This window comes from Bemisia tabaci, chromosome 9 (genome assembly GCF_918797505.1).
Source record: "Bemisia tabaci chromosome 9, PGI_BMITA_v3".
NCBI lineage: Eukaryota > Metazoa > Arthropoda > Insecta > Hemiptera > Aleyrodidae > Bemisia > Bemisia tabaci.
Window position 1 is genome coordinate 39,721,320 of NC_092801.1, and position 16,767 is coordinate 39,738,086.

Genomic DNA, 16,767 nt, shown 5'->3' on the forward strand with positions numbered 1-16,767 from the left:
AATGTGAGCAATGTGAGCAATGTTTGAGTTGCTACTCCAAAGTTGGGGCCAATAATTGGCGTAATTTCAGTGTTTTTCAGTTTTGCGCGCCTTTTTTCGGCAAAAACTCGAAGTAAAAGATATTTAAACCCAAAATACCATTGATTTTATTTTTCAAACATATTGTACACACAGTAAGGACCATTCGGGCAAAAAATGAGCGATTTTTGAGTTGACTTTTCAGGGTAATGGTCGATTATCGGAATCATTTTGGTGTTATTTTCAGTTTTTTACGCCTTTTTTGGACAAAAGTGAAAAAAAAAGATACTGAAGCCCAAAACACCATCAGAATTGTTCTTTAGGCGTCTTTCTAATACTCTTAGGAGCATTTAAAAAAAAATTGGAGCAAAAAATAACTTGCAGCTCAAAAGTTATGGGCATTTGAAGAGGGGAAGGTTTTGTCGCCAAAATCAGGCAAAATCACAACAAACAATCAACCGCAGCACATCAATGAGTGAAGTCGAACATTTCATGCATTTTTTTCTCAAATCTACATACTTTCATTGACATTGTGTCAAATTTTCAATTCAATCCGACGAAAAATGGGCCTGGTGTGAATTTTATTGGGAAAAATGACCCTCTCTTTCTCGGAAGTTCGAAATGTCACTTTCTTGAAAATTCTTAAAACTTCAAAAATTCATATCTCAGTGAGTTTTTCGATTTGAGACCTAATATTTTGCAGAAGTTCACTATTTGGTGGTCTGATCAAGAAAAAAATTTATCATCAAAATCCGAGTCGGGCGGTTGCATGGCTGGTAGGTTCTACATGAAATGACCCAATGATGTCAAACCAGAATTATCCTCTTCTTCATCAGAATTGAAGGATGTACAGTTCAAGCATTTTTTACAACCTTCCTTTTCTAAGAAATCCTCAGAAATATCGCGATCCCAAAGTCAACCACAAATTGGGTACCTCCTTGAGAGAGAATATTTTGAAGGAGTGACTATGCATTCCGTCTCAAGTTGTGTCAACGTCATTTCCCCCTTCATGCTTTTCTATTAGTTACTGCCTTTCCACTGAAGTGCATCCCTTTGTGCCAAAAAAAAACTGCAAAATACAACATGTGATTGGAAATATGAGTTTCTTTCAGTTACTTCCTCATTCATCACCGTGTTATCTACCAAATCTACCACGTATGATCACCAACTATTCCGATGTATTTTGAGCCGCTGAGTCCGAAAGTGACCTTCATTTTTCCCTGTCACCTCTCAGTTTTCCGGGAAAGCGACTTTTCCATGGAAAATGAGCAAATTTGAAGTATATTTTTCATGCATGCCATTTATATGTTTAAATTTTCCTGGACCCGTGGTACAGTCATTCTTACGTGTTTTAAGCCGCTGGATCCGAATATGACCTCGGTTTTTTTCTATCACCCCCGAATTTTTCGGTAATGTCGATCTTTCAGAGCCTAAATTTGTGTATAAGCTTTCCCGGACTCAAAGAGGATCAAAAATGTATTTTAAACATGTCTGCGACGTGTGATACATCGATTCCTATGTATTTTGACTCGCTAAACCCGAATATGATCTTGGATTTTTCTGATCACCCACGATTTTCCTTAGAAAACTAACTTTCTAGGTGTTTTTTGGACGATTTTCCTGTTGTGAGGAGTCTAAGAAATTTTCTGAGATCCTCTCTGGATCTCTCCTGCTATATTAAGAGCAGCTGAATCCAAATTTGACCTCTATTCATCTTTGACAACCCCTCATATTCTGGAAAGTCAGACTTTTCCGGGAAAAAAGCTTTTCCGAACCGTCCCCACCTCCAGAGAAATTTGAAAAATTTTCCGCAAGTGTGATACATCGATTGTTATGTAATTTGAGCTGGAAAACCCGAATTTGACCTCAGAAATTCGTTATCACCCACCATTTTTACGGAAAGCTCGATTTTCTGGGAGAATTTTGTAAATATACCAAAAAACACGTTCTCCAAGAAGAATCTACTTTACCGACAAAATGGAGGGTGCTAGGAAAAATTGGAGGTCATATTCTGATTCAGCATTTAAAACTACATAGGAATCTCCCCTTCACGGATCCAGGATAATTATTTAAATAAGACTTGCATGCCCGACTAAAATAAGTCAATTTAACTTAATCTCCCTGCAAAAAGTGTCTTTTTTACAAAACTGAGGGCTCATAGAAAAAAATAGAAGCCATTTCCGGACTCAGGGACTCACAATACCTAATGCGTAATCTAATTTGTAGCCAGGAAAAATCTTACACACATTCCACAAGGTGTAACAGTCGCAAAAACACCGTAAATGGTCAAAAATAACCATTTTTTCCAAAAAATCGAGTTTTCCGTAAAAATGGTGGGTGATAACAAATTTCTGAGGTCAAATTCGGGTTTTCCAGCTCAAATTACATAAGAATCGATGTATCACACATGCAGAAAATTTTTCAAATTTCTCTGGAGGTGGGGACGGTTCGGAAAAGCTTTTTTCCCGGAAAAATCGGACTTTCCAGAAAACGGGGGGTTGTCAGAGATGAATAGAGATCAAATTTGGATTCAGCTGCTCTTAATAGGTACAGCAGGAGGGATCTAGAGAGGATCTCAGAAAATTTCTTAGACTCCTCGCAACAGGAAAATCGTCCGAAAAACACCTAGGTAGAAAGTTAGTTTTCCAAGGAAAATCGATTTTCCGGGAAAATCGTGGGTGATCGGAAAAATCCAAGATCATATTCGGGTTTAGCGAGTCAAAATACATAGGAATCGATGTATCACACGTCGCAGACATGTTTAAAATACATTTTTGATCCCCTTTGAGTCCGGGAAAGCTTATACACAAATTTAGGCTCTGAAAGATCGACATTACCGAAAAATTCGGGGGTGATAGAAAAAAACCGAGGTCATATTCGGATCCAGCGGCTTAAAACACATAAGAATGACTGCACCACGGGTCCAGGAAAATTTAAACAAATAAATGGCATGCATGAAAAATATACTTCAAATTTGCTCATTTTCCATGGAAAAGTCGCTTTCCCGGAAAACTGAGAGGTGACAGGGAAAAATGAAGGTCACTTTCGGACTCAGCGGCTCAAAATACATCGTAATAGCCGTTTTTCGTACCAGAGAAAAATTGTACCTACATTCTGCAGGGGGTAATAGTCGCAAAAACACCAAAAATGCCCGAAAATGGCCATTTTTCCGGGTCAAATTGACTTTTTCGGAAAACTGGAGGGTGATGGGAAAAAACGGAGGTCATATTCGGATTCAGCGCCTCAAAATACATAGTTATCACCTTATCTCATCCGGGAGACATTTGTGTCATTTTTTTTTGTTGCACAGCGTATCGAAGCGCCATAAAGTTATGCAAAAAGTTACGATCTTCGACGGGAGTTCGCTTCTCCCCCGGTTTTGCGTTTTTCTTCCCTGACTTTCCCGGTCGCTAGACACCCTGATGAAGGATTCCGTCCTGCGCTCGGCCGCCGCCTCTGACCTGAAAGTTTCAGCCGTACTTTCTCTGCGCTTGTAATTCTAAGTGCCAATATGTTTGGCTCAAAAAATCAAGCAAAAATTAATCTATATCTTGTGGATCTGCTTTTGTAATTCGAGAAATATTATTTCAGTTATCGGCGAAGGAAAGTGAAATTCTCAGTGGGGACTGGTGGCGCTATCTCTAATCTTGAATTATCCCTAATCGAACCCAGGATTCACCTTAATTGATGATATTCATTAAATCCAACCTCCTTCCTCCTCCAAGGAAAAAGTTGGAAAATTTCGAATTTCAAAAATCATTTCCTAATGAGTATCAATAAATTTGAAATCCCAATAAATCTCAAATTTAGAATTACAAATTTAGAGACTTCGGTCAGTTGGAAAGGGATGGAGATGGTAGCGCGAGAAAGTAAAAACTTTTTCGTGACCGCACTTAGAATAGAACCCTAATACGTCAATCAATATCGTTCCTTCTGTGATTGACTGATTTGGAAGCAATATCATATCAGACTGTACATCCTTCAATGGTTGCTTTCCATCCTCCAGAGAAATTATGGTGTTCTTTGGGTTATTCACCTGTTGTGTTGTATGATTTATAAGAGTTGTTCCATTTTCAGAAATAATCTAGCTCTGATTATTTTCACATTTCCATCACACGAACCTCCCCACATGTCCTCGCCTGGAGGACTTTTTCCCCTCAGATGAGAAGACTTTGTTCCCAGGTGATAAAATCAAACATCAATTCAATTATAGTAAAGGGAGTAAATAACACTTTAATATATAGTGCTACGTTAAAAGTTAACTTCACATTTCATGCACAGTACATGTTTTGGATTTCTTAATGTTTTTGTTTGAGCCACTGTTGGATCGGCAGTTTGATATTGTAGTGAATGGCGTTTACCGCTGAACTTTTACTTCATCATTCGAAATAACATTCCAGAAAATTGACTAAAAAATAAAAAATGATGAAGGAAAAAAGTTTTGAAGGGTCATAAGAACTGACACATCAGCAGCCGTGTGTATGTGAGAAGTCTTAGTTGCACAAAATGCTATCATTTTCATATTCTCACTTGTTGACTTTATTCAGCTACAACTTAGAGAAATTCCGTCTCAAGAAAATATGAAAAACCATCTGAAAAATATATAATACAGTACTCACACTTAATATTCACGTCCAACTGGATATTTGCATCTTCCAATTTATTAAGTTAGCAAAACAGACAAAAACCAAGCGAATAACTAACGCACGAACGAAATGTAGCTTCCGATTTTCCGACAACCTAAAAACAAACATTAAAACCATTAGTAAAACTACAAAATATGAGACAGTACTTGTAACCCCCACATGGAACTGCGTCATAAAGGTGTCTGAACATTGTGCTGCGTATTCTCTCATCTAAGAAGAGAAGAAAGGGAGCGAATCAAGGTTCCTTTAGAAATCAAAGCAGACATTTATTGCAAATGGTGCTGGAGACAGACAAAAAATGATCATCATTCACCGAGCAGGAGGCTCATTAATTATCCTGAAGCTTCTACTGTCATCTAAGCAACGCCAACTATTTGATGCTGCAGTTTTTCACTGGTTACTGAAGTTCCAGAGGATACCCCTTTAGATTTAAAATCATCACTTCTCCTTCATTTAGATGATGCATCATGGAGAGACAAATCGAAGAACACTTTTTGTCAGTCCCTCAATTTCCAAGCACTCAGGAGGAGTGAGAGATTTTAGAGACAGGTATCAAAGAGGTACTAACATTGAAATTTAGTTACTCATATGGTGGACTCGATAGCTGGAAATGGGGTAAAGGGAGTGAATGAAAAGTTCGAATGATGGGTGAGGAAGGCTTAAAAATTAAGATAATAAATTTTTAAGTTTCTTCACTCATCTTAAGAGTTTTCCTTTGTCATTCCTGACTTGTAGTATTAGCTAGTAGTAATTGCTCTTGCTGTTAGCCACTGCCCACCAATTCGGGTATAAACTAAAAACTCTTCAAGATGAAAATTTTTAGACGTGAAGAAAATTAATAACAAATAGGCAACAAAAGTTTTGCCTCACATGTCGCATTCCAAAACATTATGAGGGTGCTTGCAGAGGGTCGTGAAAAACAAATTCTCAATATTTCGCCAAACAATCTCACCTCTAATCAACAAAATTGAAGGCAGCATTTTAATTACATTCTAGTCTGACGATCTCTCACCATCACATGGAAAGAGAAGATGTGTAACAGTGCAATGGGTGCGTACCTCATGCCTATGACATTGCCTGAGAGCAACACAGAATCAAGCCCCTGGTCATATACTTAGATCAACTGTTACCCTTCGGACAGTTAATGTTACAATCCCCTGGTGTTTCATTGCTTTCCATACCTGGTTTGCACCGTAAGATTCTTCACCTACGATAGTCTTAAAAGGGCATGAAAAAATATTTAGTGACCGTAGAGATAAGTGGTAATACTTACATCTGGCAGATTTCAAATAATTGTGAAACCTGAGAAAAAAATACTGATTGACTTAGAACCGTCTTGCTATGGAGTCAAGAACAGCGCAGAAGGACTGACAATGAGACACATGGCCAAAATACAAAATCTTATTAAAAGTTCACGAATCGCCTGAACTTCAGTTACATTTCTTGAATTAAAAAGTTTAGTTTAAAATCTAAGAGCATTAATGGCAGCGAGAATTTTTAAAAAACACTTTTCTGAGAGTAGTGTTAAAACCTCAATTTTGAGATCTTCAGAGTCTTAACTGGCTTATGACTGGAACAACAATTCACTTTTTTTCCGAATTTTTTCAAAAACACAGTAATTTCCCTGTGATAAGAGCTTGAGTTCACAATTTTGGATTCTCGTTTCAGAAAGACAGCGATTTCGTTTGTAAACAAGATGTTTTCTTACATTCAACGAAATATCAAAAAATGTTTCTTTATTTCTTTAAATTAACTGCTGCCTCTTATCAGTAGAGAAGAATTCAAGCACTTCCAAGGCCTTGAAAAAAAAGTCAGAACCAATCCCTTACGAAGGTAGAACGAATCGTGAAGATGGGATGCCATGATACTCACTTTAACCAGCATGTGCTTTTCGGTGGGTGTCAGGTACATCTTTGTTTCGAACATGTGCACACACAGTTTGACAACATCGGACAGAAGCTCTTTGTAACCGATTATTTTTTCCAAATTCTCTTTCACCGTGTCTCGAATTTCGTTCTGTGAAGCAAGAAACATGGATGAATTCTGCGACTCTTGCAGGGTGTGTGAATCTGCCATAACTTTCGAGAACTGGGCGGCACTGAAAAAAGAGGCAATGGTGTAGAGACTTGTCACGATACTTCTGAGCTACAACGGAGGTTTGATATGAATCGGAAGGAAGGGAGAAAACTGTTCGATGTCAAGGACAAAGGACTTAACTCTCCACAATGCAACACAGGGTTGCCACAGAGTTTAGAAAAGGAATTTTCCTGACTAATTTGGGTAAAATTTCTTGACAATTGAAGATATGCCAGATGGCTGAAAGACATAGAACTAGGGAAAGAAAAGAAGAGACAAATGTCACATCCAAAAATTGCACCATTCAACAGATACTTACATGCTAACCAATGGACCCACTGATGATTGATGCATTCAGACTGATGTGACTTTTGACTCTTCTTTTCTTTCCCCAGTCCTAATAAACTCTAATTAAAACGTAAGACTTAATTATTTATTTTCGGACAGCTCTTGTAGAGACTTTTGCGATATTACTTCTGTACCATAATTTTTTAAAAATAATCTCCATTCAAGTACACAGGAGAAAACTTTAAAATGGAGAAATCTTTTACTACTTTACAGACATAAACTTACCGACACTAGGTAGAATAATCATTTTTCACACATGATTTCATGTTTTTCAGTTTATCTAGCACCGCAATCATACTGATAAATTTTCCTAGGGTGAGCAAGTAGGCTTCCGACGCAATCCTTCCTCTTTTCAGCATGGCACAGCCTTTTTACCTCTGCACAAAACCTTTCAATAGCTTTTCGCTGTGAAAGAAATAATTGGAGTTAAATATAAAATTAATGATCTCACTAAATTGATTTATTCCTTGACAGTAAAAGTTATGTGATTAAAATGTGCACCAAACTTAGAAAACTCTATCACCTACGTTTTTCATGATCAGTATGCGCTGTAGTGACTACCCTCCTAGCCGCCATCAACATTGACAATCAACTGATGATTGTGACCACAGAAGCTGCTGAAATGCGGACTGAGCGTAAAACATGGTTTGTAAGTAGAAAGTAAGACTTTTCTAGATGTCATGTATGGTTTGATAGGAGTAAATAAATTGAGGAATAATCAAAGTAAAGTATGGAGAGAGTGATGGAGTGAAATTCAAATTCATTATTAGGATTTATTAAGTAATTCCAATTTTTGAGAAAATCAAAGCACAGAAAGGACACTCTTCAGTTGTAGTGTTTCAGAATCTTCACCAATTTTTCATCCATTATGATCAAGCAAATGTATGTAATTCGCTGAAACTCCGACTGAATATTCTTCATGATTTTATACTTCTCTAGATGAAAATTTTCAGAAGATTCACACGATAGTTTCCTCTCTGAAAGCATGAAACGTCTCTCAGGGCAATAGTTCAAAAAAGTAATTATCATTTGGCAAGCGAGAATTTATCATTGTATAATCAATTGAGATCTAACCCTATGGCATAAATCCTAGAAAAAATGAAATTTTCCCATGAATATTGGCAAAAATAAGACGGAAAAACTGAATGAAAATCAAAAAGACTAAGACCTTTGACAAGTCCACAGCCAAGACCGTTTTCTTGCTAAATGCGCCAGGTAATTTCAGGCACGGTGACTGGTATTTTGCATGTACTATAACAATTTTCATTGTTTCAATTGTACCAATTCATACTAAATAAATAAAAGATCACACAGTTGTGCAATATGGGCACCATCACCAGTTTTTGCACGGACCTAAAAAGCAGAGGGAAGTAATTTTAGTTAATTAAGTAAATATTTTTATTAAAATTTTTAATATTAAAGACAAAGAAAATTAATTTAATCATTTTATCAGTGTAATTGATATACTTTCGTTTAGTTACTTGTCTTTTAATTATATAACTAGAGACTACAGGTGTCAGGTGGGTAACCTAAACCAAGTTCTAGCACTGTGGCAATAGAGAAGTTGCAGGTGTCTGAAATTGGATAAATCTCGTGTTTAAGTGGAAACTACTGGGTGAACAGAACACGAGGATACCCTTGGTTCATGAATTGAACAATTATTGAAGAAGGTATGACAAAATGATCTGATCTGCTAAAATACATGTGTTTAAATGGGAAATACCGCCAGATGACGTCACTAGGCGGCGCAGTTTCTCACCTTTAAATCAATTTTTAGACTATTTCCCATTGCAGAAAAAAATTAGAAAAAACACAGAAAAATCAGCTCTTTAGGCACTTTCAGATGAAGCAATAAAACATTTGCGTGCAAGTTCTCCATTAGTGGAAATTGTGGTTTGAAGCATTCAAATATCCCTTTTTTTCTTGCATGTTTTTCTGGCCCGGCAAGATCAGTTACACATCTTAGACACATTGGTAGAGAACGTGATGCAAGTTTTCACCTGTAATACACCACTTCAATGGACCACTAGACAAGGTACGGATTTCAGCATTCTGATACATGTTTCTTTACCAAAATTTCCCGTAGAACTTGATACGCACAACGAAAATTACCGAAATCAACTCCTTACGAAGATATTTAATGATTCTTGATGCGTGAATTCAAACCACCCGCTCATGAAAACTCAATGCTCTACGTGATTCACATCGCGCGCTAAACTTTTATCATGACACTCCCTGCGATATAAAAATCTGGCAACCTCAATCTTGACGCTTTGGCTCAGCTACAGCAAATTGCTGATAGTTTGAACAACACATGATGGGAAATGAATATTGCTCGATTGAGAAGCTTGTTGAAACCGTTGTAGTGCGCGATTTGACTCACGTAGAGCTTTGAGTTCCTTGTGAGCGGGCAATTCAAATTCCTCGTAACCAATGTGAAATAAAAACGTTAATATCTTCGTTAGGAGTTGGTTTTAGTAATTTTCATTGCGCGAGTCGTGTTCTACGTAAAATTCTGGTTAAGAAATATGTATCAGAATGCTTATATTCGTACCTTGTCTAGTGGTCCATTGCATACTGAATGTCGAAAACTAACAAAATTAGAATGCTCACCTGAAAATACATGATATTAAGCAGCTTGTTCACTTCAGGACCTAATACTTCAACAGTCTTTTCATAGATTTCCACCCAGTTTGACTGCTCATTGGACTTCGGTTGTGGGATGGCTCGAGAGCAACATCGCCACGTGTACAGCATGACCGCATGTTCCAAGCCATCTTCCAACAGTTCATTCTGGAGCATTACAAATGGATATTTTACAGGATTAGTAGATTGACAAATTCAAATTCACAACATGGCAAAGCTCTGAATTTTTAAAATGACCAAAACCGGTGTCGATTAAGCCTCAATGAAAAAACCTATTGACTGTTTTCAGTGCAAATACCATAAAGGTTCAAAAATGGGTACATTTACATTTAAAGGTCGATCTGCAACGGATTCCTTGGATAGTTTTAAATCTTTAAAATTGACATCAAGGTTCAAATGACCGTCCATCAAAGACATATATGAATATCTGACTTTTTTCTAAAATAGATGCCTCTACCTATTTTCAAAATGTCTGCTTCAAGTTGAAAACACTTGCATAGAACTAACTTTATGGATATGATGTTTCTAATCCTGCCGTAGCTCTGTAATGATTTAGGTAAGAGTGAAAGATTCATATCATTTTTTCTGAGTACCGATTGAAGCATGTTATCAGTAGTTCTTGATATTATTCATTCACTGCTAAAAACTTATGATTTCCTCTCATTTTTCTCAAAATTATCTTGAAAAAGCAAGATTTTTCAAAAAATCATAAATTATCATTTATCATCCATTCAATTAAACAGATTAAGGGTGGTCAAGTAGCAGGAATGTGAAACTTCCTAAACTGGCGTGAACAGTGGCTTCTTCAATGTACTTTGCTATGCCAGTGACGAACCCATTCCGGTCTTCGAAGTTGGTATCAAAGTTAGCTTGATAAATGAGAGAGCATGGCTAAGCTTCGATAAGCGGTAGTTCATCAGGTATTGTAAGCTCACCTAAGGCGTCAACGTTGGATAAGGCATCAGTTAATGTTCCCCTAGCTGCTGCCATTTTGAGACGTTGACTCCTTAGAGCAAAATACCATCAAAGACATAAAAATGTGACTTGGCAAGTAAGCATTGTTGTACATGGAACTTAGAGAAATGAATGGTTTTGAAAACATACCCACTCTGTTCAAATAAAAACGGAGAATACAGTGTAAACTGAAAATATATATTCTTGAGTATCGCACAATTGAATACCAGAGAAGGTTGACGGTGGAGAGTAGATAAAATTGGTCAAATAACTTTGTGCCCTCAAGAGGTAGGACAAACTTGTATAAAACTATCAGAAGCAATGCTGCTAACTTGAGGTAGAAGTGTCGTCAGCTACGTTGGCACTTGAATACATATCGTTCGCAAGCAACTAAAATGTAGTCGTCCATCAGGAATCGATGATTGACAAAGCTCACTATCGGACTGCTGTCAATCCTCTATTGCTGCTCGACAATTGCATAGCAGTTGCTTGCAAGTAGAATGTAAACAAGTGCCAACTTAGCTGACGACACCTCTAGAGAGCAGAGTAAACAGCGAGGCGATTATTGAAATTTCTTGTTTGTCGGGACGACATAGATGACATAGGTTAAAAGGCGGAGCGTGATTGGTCGGCTATGTCTTATCGCTGCTTTATCGTGCCTTTGTCAGGTGGAATGATCGACAAGCTAACGGCACCTCTTAAGTTTCCGACAGTATGTCGATCATTCCACCTGACAAAGGCACGATAAAGCAGCGATAAGATATAGCCGACCAATCACGCTCCGCCTTAAAAACCTATGTCATCTATGTCGATCCGACAAACAAAACATTTCAATAATCAGGCGGCAGGTAATAGCAAAAAATGTAGACTTTGCAACAATGGAAATAAAACAGAAGAGTGGAAGAATAAGTCAGTTGTGCTGGTCTCAGAATCGTATTATGATACTTCATTCTTGCAGATCAACTAAAAATGATAAGCATCTGGCCAAACAGCAAATTTCTACGTTGATTATTAACCGAGGTATCTCACATAGAAAAACTCGACTCATGACATCATCCACCAGAGACTGATCGATATTTTGCTGACTACTTTTACTTGTGTAAACAGTCTATAGCAGACCATTAAGCCAGTCGTACAGTGCGGAGAGTGATACAGTAAGATTACTGCTGAAGTTGCTACCTCAGACAGGAGTTTAACTCAACTCAAATAAAGTTTACAAAGATACAAAGAATATGGCAAAATGCTTTAGTTCTTTTTGAATTAATTTAAGGTCTCTACATACCCATTCTGATCAATTAAAAACGGAGAGTACACTGTGAACCGAAAATAAATATTCTTGAGTGTTGCACAAGTCAATACCAGAGAAGGTTGACGGTGGAGAGTAGATAAAATTGGTCAAATAACTTTATGCCTTCAAGAGAAAGGACAAACTTGTGTAAAACTATCAGAAGTAATACTGCTAACTTGAGGTACAGGTGTCGTCAGCTAAGTTGGCACTTGAATACATAGCATTCGCAAGCAACTACAATGTAGTAGTCCGACAGAAATCAAGGATTGACTAAGCTCACGATCAGGCTGCCGTCAATCCCCTAGAGCTGTTGGACAATTGCATCTCAATAGACGCTATTAGTGGCACGTCACAAAAAAGCGTTATACATATCGATTTATTCGCATTATAGTAGCATTGAAAGAGGTTACGCCAATGTTATTGTATGGATCCAATTCGATACAATGGAGAATCCCTATGATGACTTCACTACTAATATCATCTATTGCTTGCAAGTGGAATGTAAACAAGTGCCAACTTAGCTGACGACACCTCTTGAGAGCAGAGTAAACAGGTAATTGTGAACAATTTAGGGTTGAAACAATGGAAATATAACATAGAACATAAAAGTGGAAGGATGGGGCAGTCTTGCTGGTCTCAGAATCGTGTAACGATACTTTATTCTTGCAGATCAACTAAAAATTTATGAGATCTGGCCAAACAGCAAATTTCTATGTTGAATATTAACCGAGGTATCTCGCCTTTAAAAACTTGACTTATAAAGTCATCCACCATGGTAGGAAATATCATGTTATGCACTTCCGCAGAGGATGACGCCATAAGTCAAGTTTGTCAAGGCGAGATATCTCGGTTAGTAATCAAGGTACCTAGAGAGTTGCTGTTGGGACAGATCTGTTTACTTAATGCTGATCTACTAGAACCACGCATCAAAACTTGATTCTGTTAACAGCGCAACTGGCCCATTGAATAAAGGAAGAAAAATGATCATGGGAAACAAAGGCTAAGCTATCGATTTGCAGGGAAGAGATGGTCTAGGTGAGCTTTCAAAATGATGAAATTGGCCTCTTTATCACAGCATGACTACATGCAGACAAACTAACTCTTTCCTTTAGAGATTAAACGACATGAACGTGAAAGAAGGAAAGGGTTACAGGACATACGGGGAATGAGGAAATTATAATTCTTGAAGAGGAAATGCAGGCGGGATATACCTCTGACAATGGAGTCTGAACTAGGATGATCATTAGTGTTCACAGTTCTTGCTATTTGCAGGGGATTGGAAAAGAAAAACCTGTAAAACACTCTTCACTGTGCTCGGAAGTTCCTTCTTTAAAGGTAGCTTCAGTCTCACACACAGGAATCGATCGTTGAAACTCTTATCAGCATGTCCAGGCCTAGGGGATCAAGGTCTTCCAGGCGCAAAGCTCACACATTCCATATCTTTGTCCTGGCATACCAACAGAGTTTCAAGAACCGGTCTGCATTCAATGATTGACTGTATAAGATAAGAGGAGATAAAGAAATAGCTCTTGGTCCATAGCAGAGTCTCCAAGTGCCAAGCCAAGCCAAGACGAGTCCAGCAACAGACAAAAAGACATGTTCCGTCACATGAGTCTGATGACAATTCTATCGTGACATCGTAAGTTATGGGAACTTCACTACGTTCTCATAAAGGAATCGGTAGTGAAAGCTTCCTCGATTTAGTTGAAACAGAGGCGATTGAAAGCAATACCAAAATGACATCAGGGGAGAACGCAAAAACGACTCATACACTCATACCTGTAAAAATCCTCTCAGACCTTCGGTTTCTCCGCACTTCTCATGGCTTCTTCTTGATTTTCGTTGGCTCTGGGGTTCAATATTCTTCTCGAATTGATGAAATACTTCTGAATGAGCAAAGAAGATGACAGTTTTAACGGGCTAATAATTAAATAAATAAAATTGATTGAGCGATCCGGAATTTGAATTAGGTCACCGGCCGTGGTTGCGCGGGGAAATGCATGGCTGGTCGCCATGTTGAATTTCAAACAGCTAAATATCGAATATCGTATCGAATGCGATTGTTCGACTATCGCACTATCGATTCTTTACCATAGCTTCTAACGGGGACGTGGTGATATTCGATCATTCACAAAAGTTGGCAAGAAAACCGCCTCTCAGCCAGACTCCGTTCTTCTCGCACCGGCTCACATTCGAGAAAGGCTGCGGCTAGAATTCTTACGATCAGCGACCTTTCTCCTCATTTTACTTTGAAACTTTCAATCTTAGAGGAAAATGTCATAGGACCCGAAATGACGACCGTAAAATTTCCTATCGGTTCATTACACAAAATTTTCGAAAAAATAATTTTCGTGACCAAAAATAAGGGTTTTAAAAAGGGCGCAGGCAAAAATTCTTATGATCAGCGACCTTTCTCCTCATTTTACTTTTAAACTTTCAATCTTAGAGGAAAATGTCATAGGACCCGAAATGATGACCGTAAAATTTCCTATCGGTTCATTACACAAAATTTTCGAAAAAATAATTTTCGTGACCAAAAATAAGGGTTTTAAAAAGGGCGCAGGCAAAAATTCTTATGATCAGCGACCTTTCTCCTCATTTTACTTTTAAACTTTCAATCTTAGAGGAAAATGTCATAGGACCCGAAATGACGACCGTAAAATTTCCTATCGGTTCATTACACAAAATTTTCGAAAAAATAATTTTCGTGACCAAAAATAAGAGTTTTAAAAAGGGCGCAGGCAAAAATTCTTATAGTCAGCGACCTTTCTCCTCATTTTACTTTAAAACTTTCCATCTTAGAAGAAAATGTCATAGGACCCATAATAACGGCCGTACAATTTCCTATCGGTTCATTACACTAAATTTTCGGAAAATGGGACAGGCGATGGAAAGGAATACATACAAGAAAAACGACTCGTACCTGTAAAGATCCACTCTGAATTTCGGTTCCTCCGCACTTCCCATGGCTTCTTCTTGATTCTCGTTGGCCCTGGGGTTAAAGCTTCGTCTCGAATTGATGAAATACTTCTAAATGAGCAGAGAAGATGACAGTTTTAACGGTAAATGATTCAATAAATTAAAATTAATTGAACGCGCGATCTGGGGACCGGTCGTGAATTCGTGATTGAGCAGGAAAAATGCATGGCCGCGGGCCGCCATGTTGCATTCTTCAAACAGGTGGACACAATCGATGATGACACATAATTGGGAGGGGGATGGGTGGCGTGCGGTCCGGATAAGCAAGGCAAGCACTGCTTGCCCAAATATTTCAGAAGAAAGAGGACAATTACACCTATATTACATGTTTTAAATTGTAGCAAATATTATTGATAAAATATAATGATGAGAAAATTGCATTAAAAACAGAAAGGGAGAGAGACCAAGTTACGTATGCAGCAGCCACAAAAGTAGGAAAGCGGCAGAGCGGACAGATGTGGCGCAGCGAACATGGGGATGAACATGGGCCAACTCATATCGACGGTGAAACTATACCAAACCATGTATCTCGGTTTGCGACGTCGCAGACTTCCTGTCATACTTTATTTTTTAAATGAAAAACTACTTAACATCCAATCTTGAAAATTTCTGTGATTTTTCCTCTTTGTGCGGAGAAAATTCAGTGAAAATTTCAAGGAATGATATTTATTTGGTCAACTTAAAAAAATAAAATGTGAGCGTAGATTTTTAAACACCGCAAACGAGATACGTGGTTTGGTAGTTTCACCGTCGATATGCTCTGGATAATCGCTTTGTGATGGGCTGACTATGAGCGAAGAGCCAGCCAGGGGAGCACCCATTGTGACGTACTATTGAGTGCAGCCGAGTTAGGGCCGGGCGGGGAAGTGGCTTTCAAAAAGATGCGCAATGACTGACCTGTGTGGATTGGTCTTGGCCAGACTGCTCGGCGGTGGAATCAAGGTGGGCGGGGGGTGGGGGGGGGGGGGAGCGTACGTTCCGAGTACCCCGCCGCGGGGTGTCCGGCCGCGGGGCGGCGCGGCGCTTCCCTGCGCCGCCTGCGCGATCTATTAGGCCAGGCGCCTGGCGCTAAAAACGAGGCTACCTGGAATTTCGGGTACACAGCGATTTTTTTGGCTTACTTAGGCCTTGTCTCCACGGGACGTTTTCATGGGATTTGTCTCAAGTTCGAATCGCAGGAATGAAACTTCTGGGATTTTTCTCAGTTACCGTCTCCACGGGACGAGGCTCATACGGTCCTGCGACTAGTTGGCGCCTGAAGATAAATTAGATAGGTAAAGTCGAGTATTTGACCGTCATTGAAATAATAAGTGCACTCAATTGACAATTGGACGTATTTCTGCCAAATGGAACTATGTGCATTAAGACATGAGCCCTGAGATCCATCGGAAGACATGCTTAACAGAGCTCACGTCATAATGCACATAGTTCCGTTTGATAGAAATACGTCCAATTAGACACATATTTTAACCAAACAACAGGAACAATGGAGGATTCAACAAAATATCGCACAATCCGTTTACACTTCTTCTTCCTCTCTCCTCTCGGTGGGTTCTAGGAGTAAAGAGACCATACTTGGTACTGGGAAATATATTGATAAACTCAATATTTTTCCCAACTTCGTAAGTGGGATTTTTCCCTGGGACAAATCTCGTGAAAAGGCCCGTGGAGACAAGACCGAACGCAGAAGAAAAACGGGGTAAAAAAATACTAATGCGTGATCAATTTTCAAGGACTATTCTGTAATTTCTCCTACAATTTTAAATACATTAAAACGCGTAATATTCGAAATCTAAGCTCAGATTCGGATTC

The 16,767-nt window shown here is 38.6% G+C and overlaps 1 pseudogene; it reads right to left on the minus strand.

Annotated features, from left to right (window-relative positions):
• Nucleotides 1-4,764: 4,764 nt before the first annotated feature.
• On the minus strand, nt 4,765-15,032 carry LOC109031322 (cytoplasmic FMR1-interacting protein-like; annotated as a pseudogene).
• Between the last annotated feature and the right edge of the window lie 1,735 nt (nt 15,033-16,767).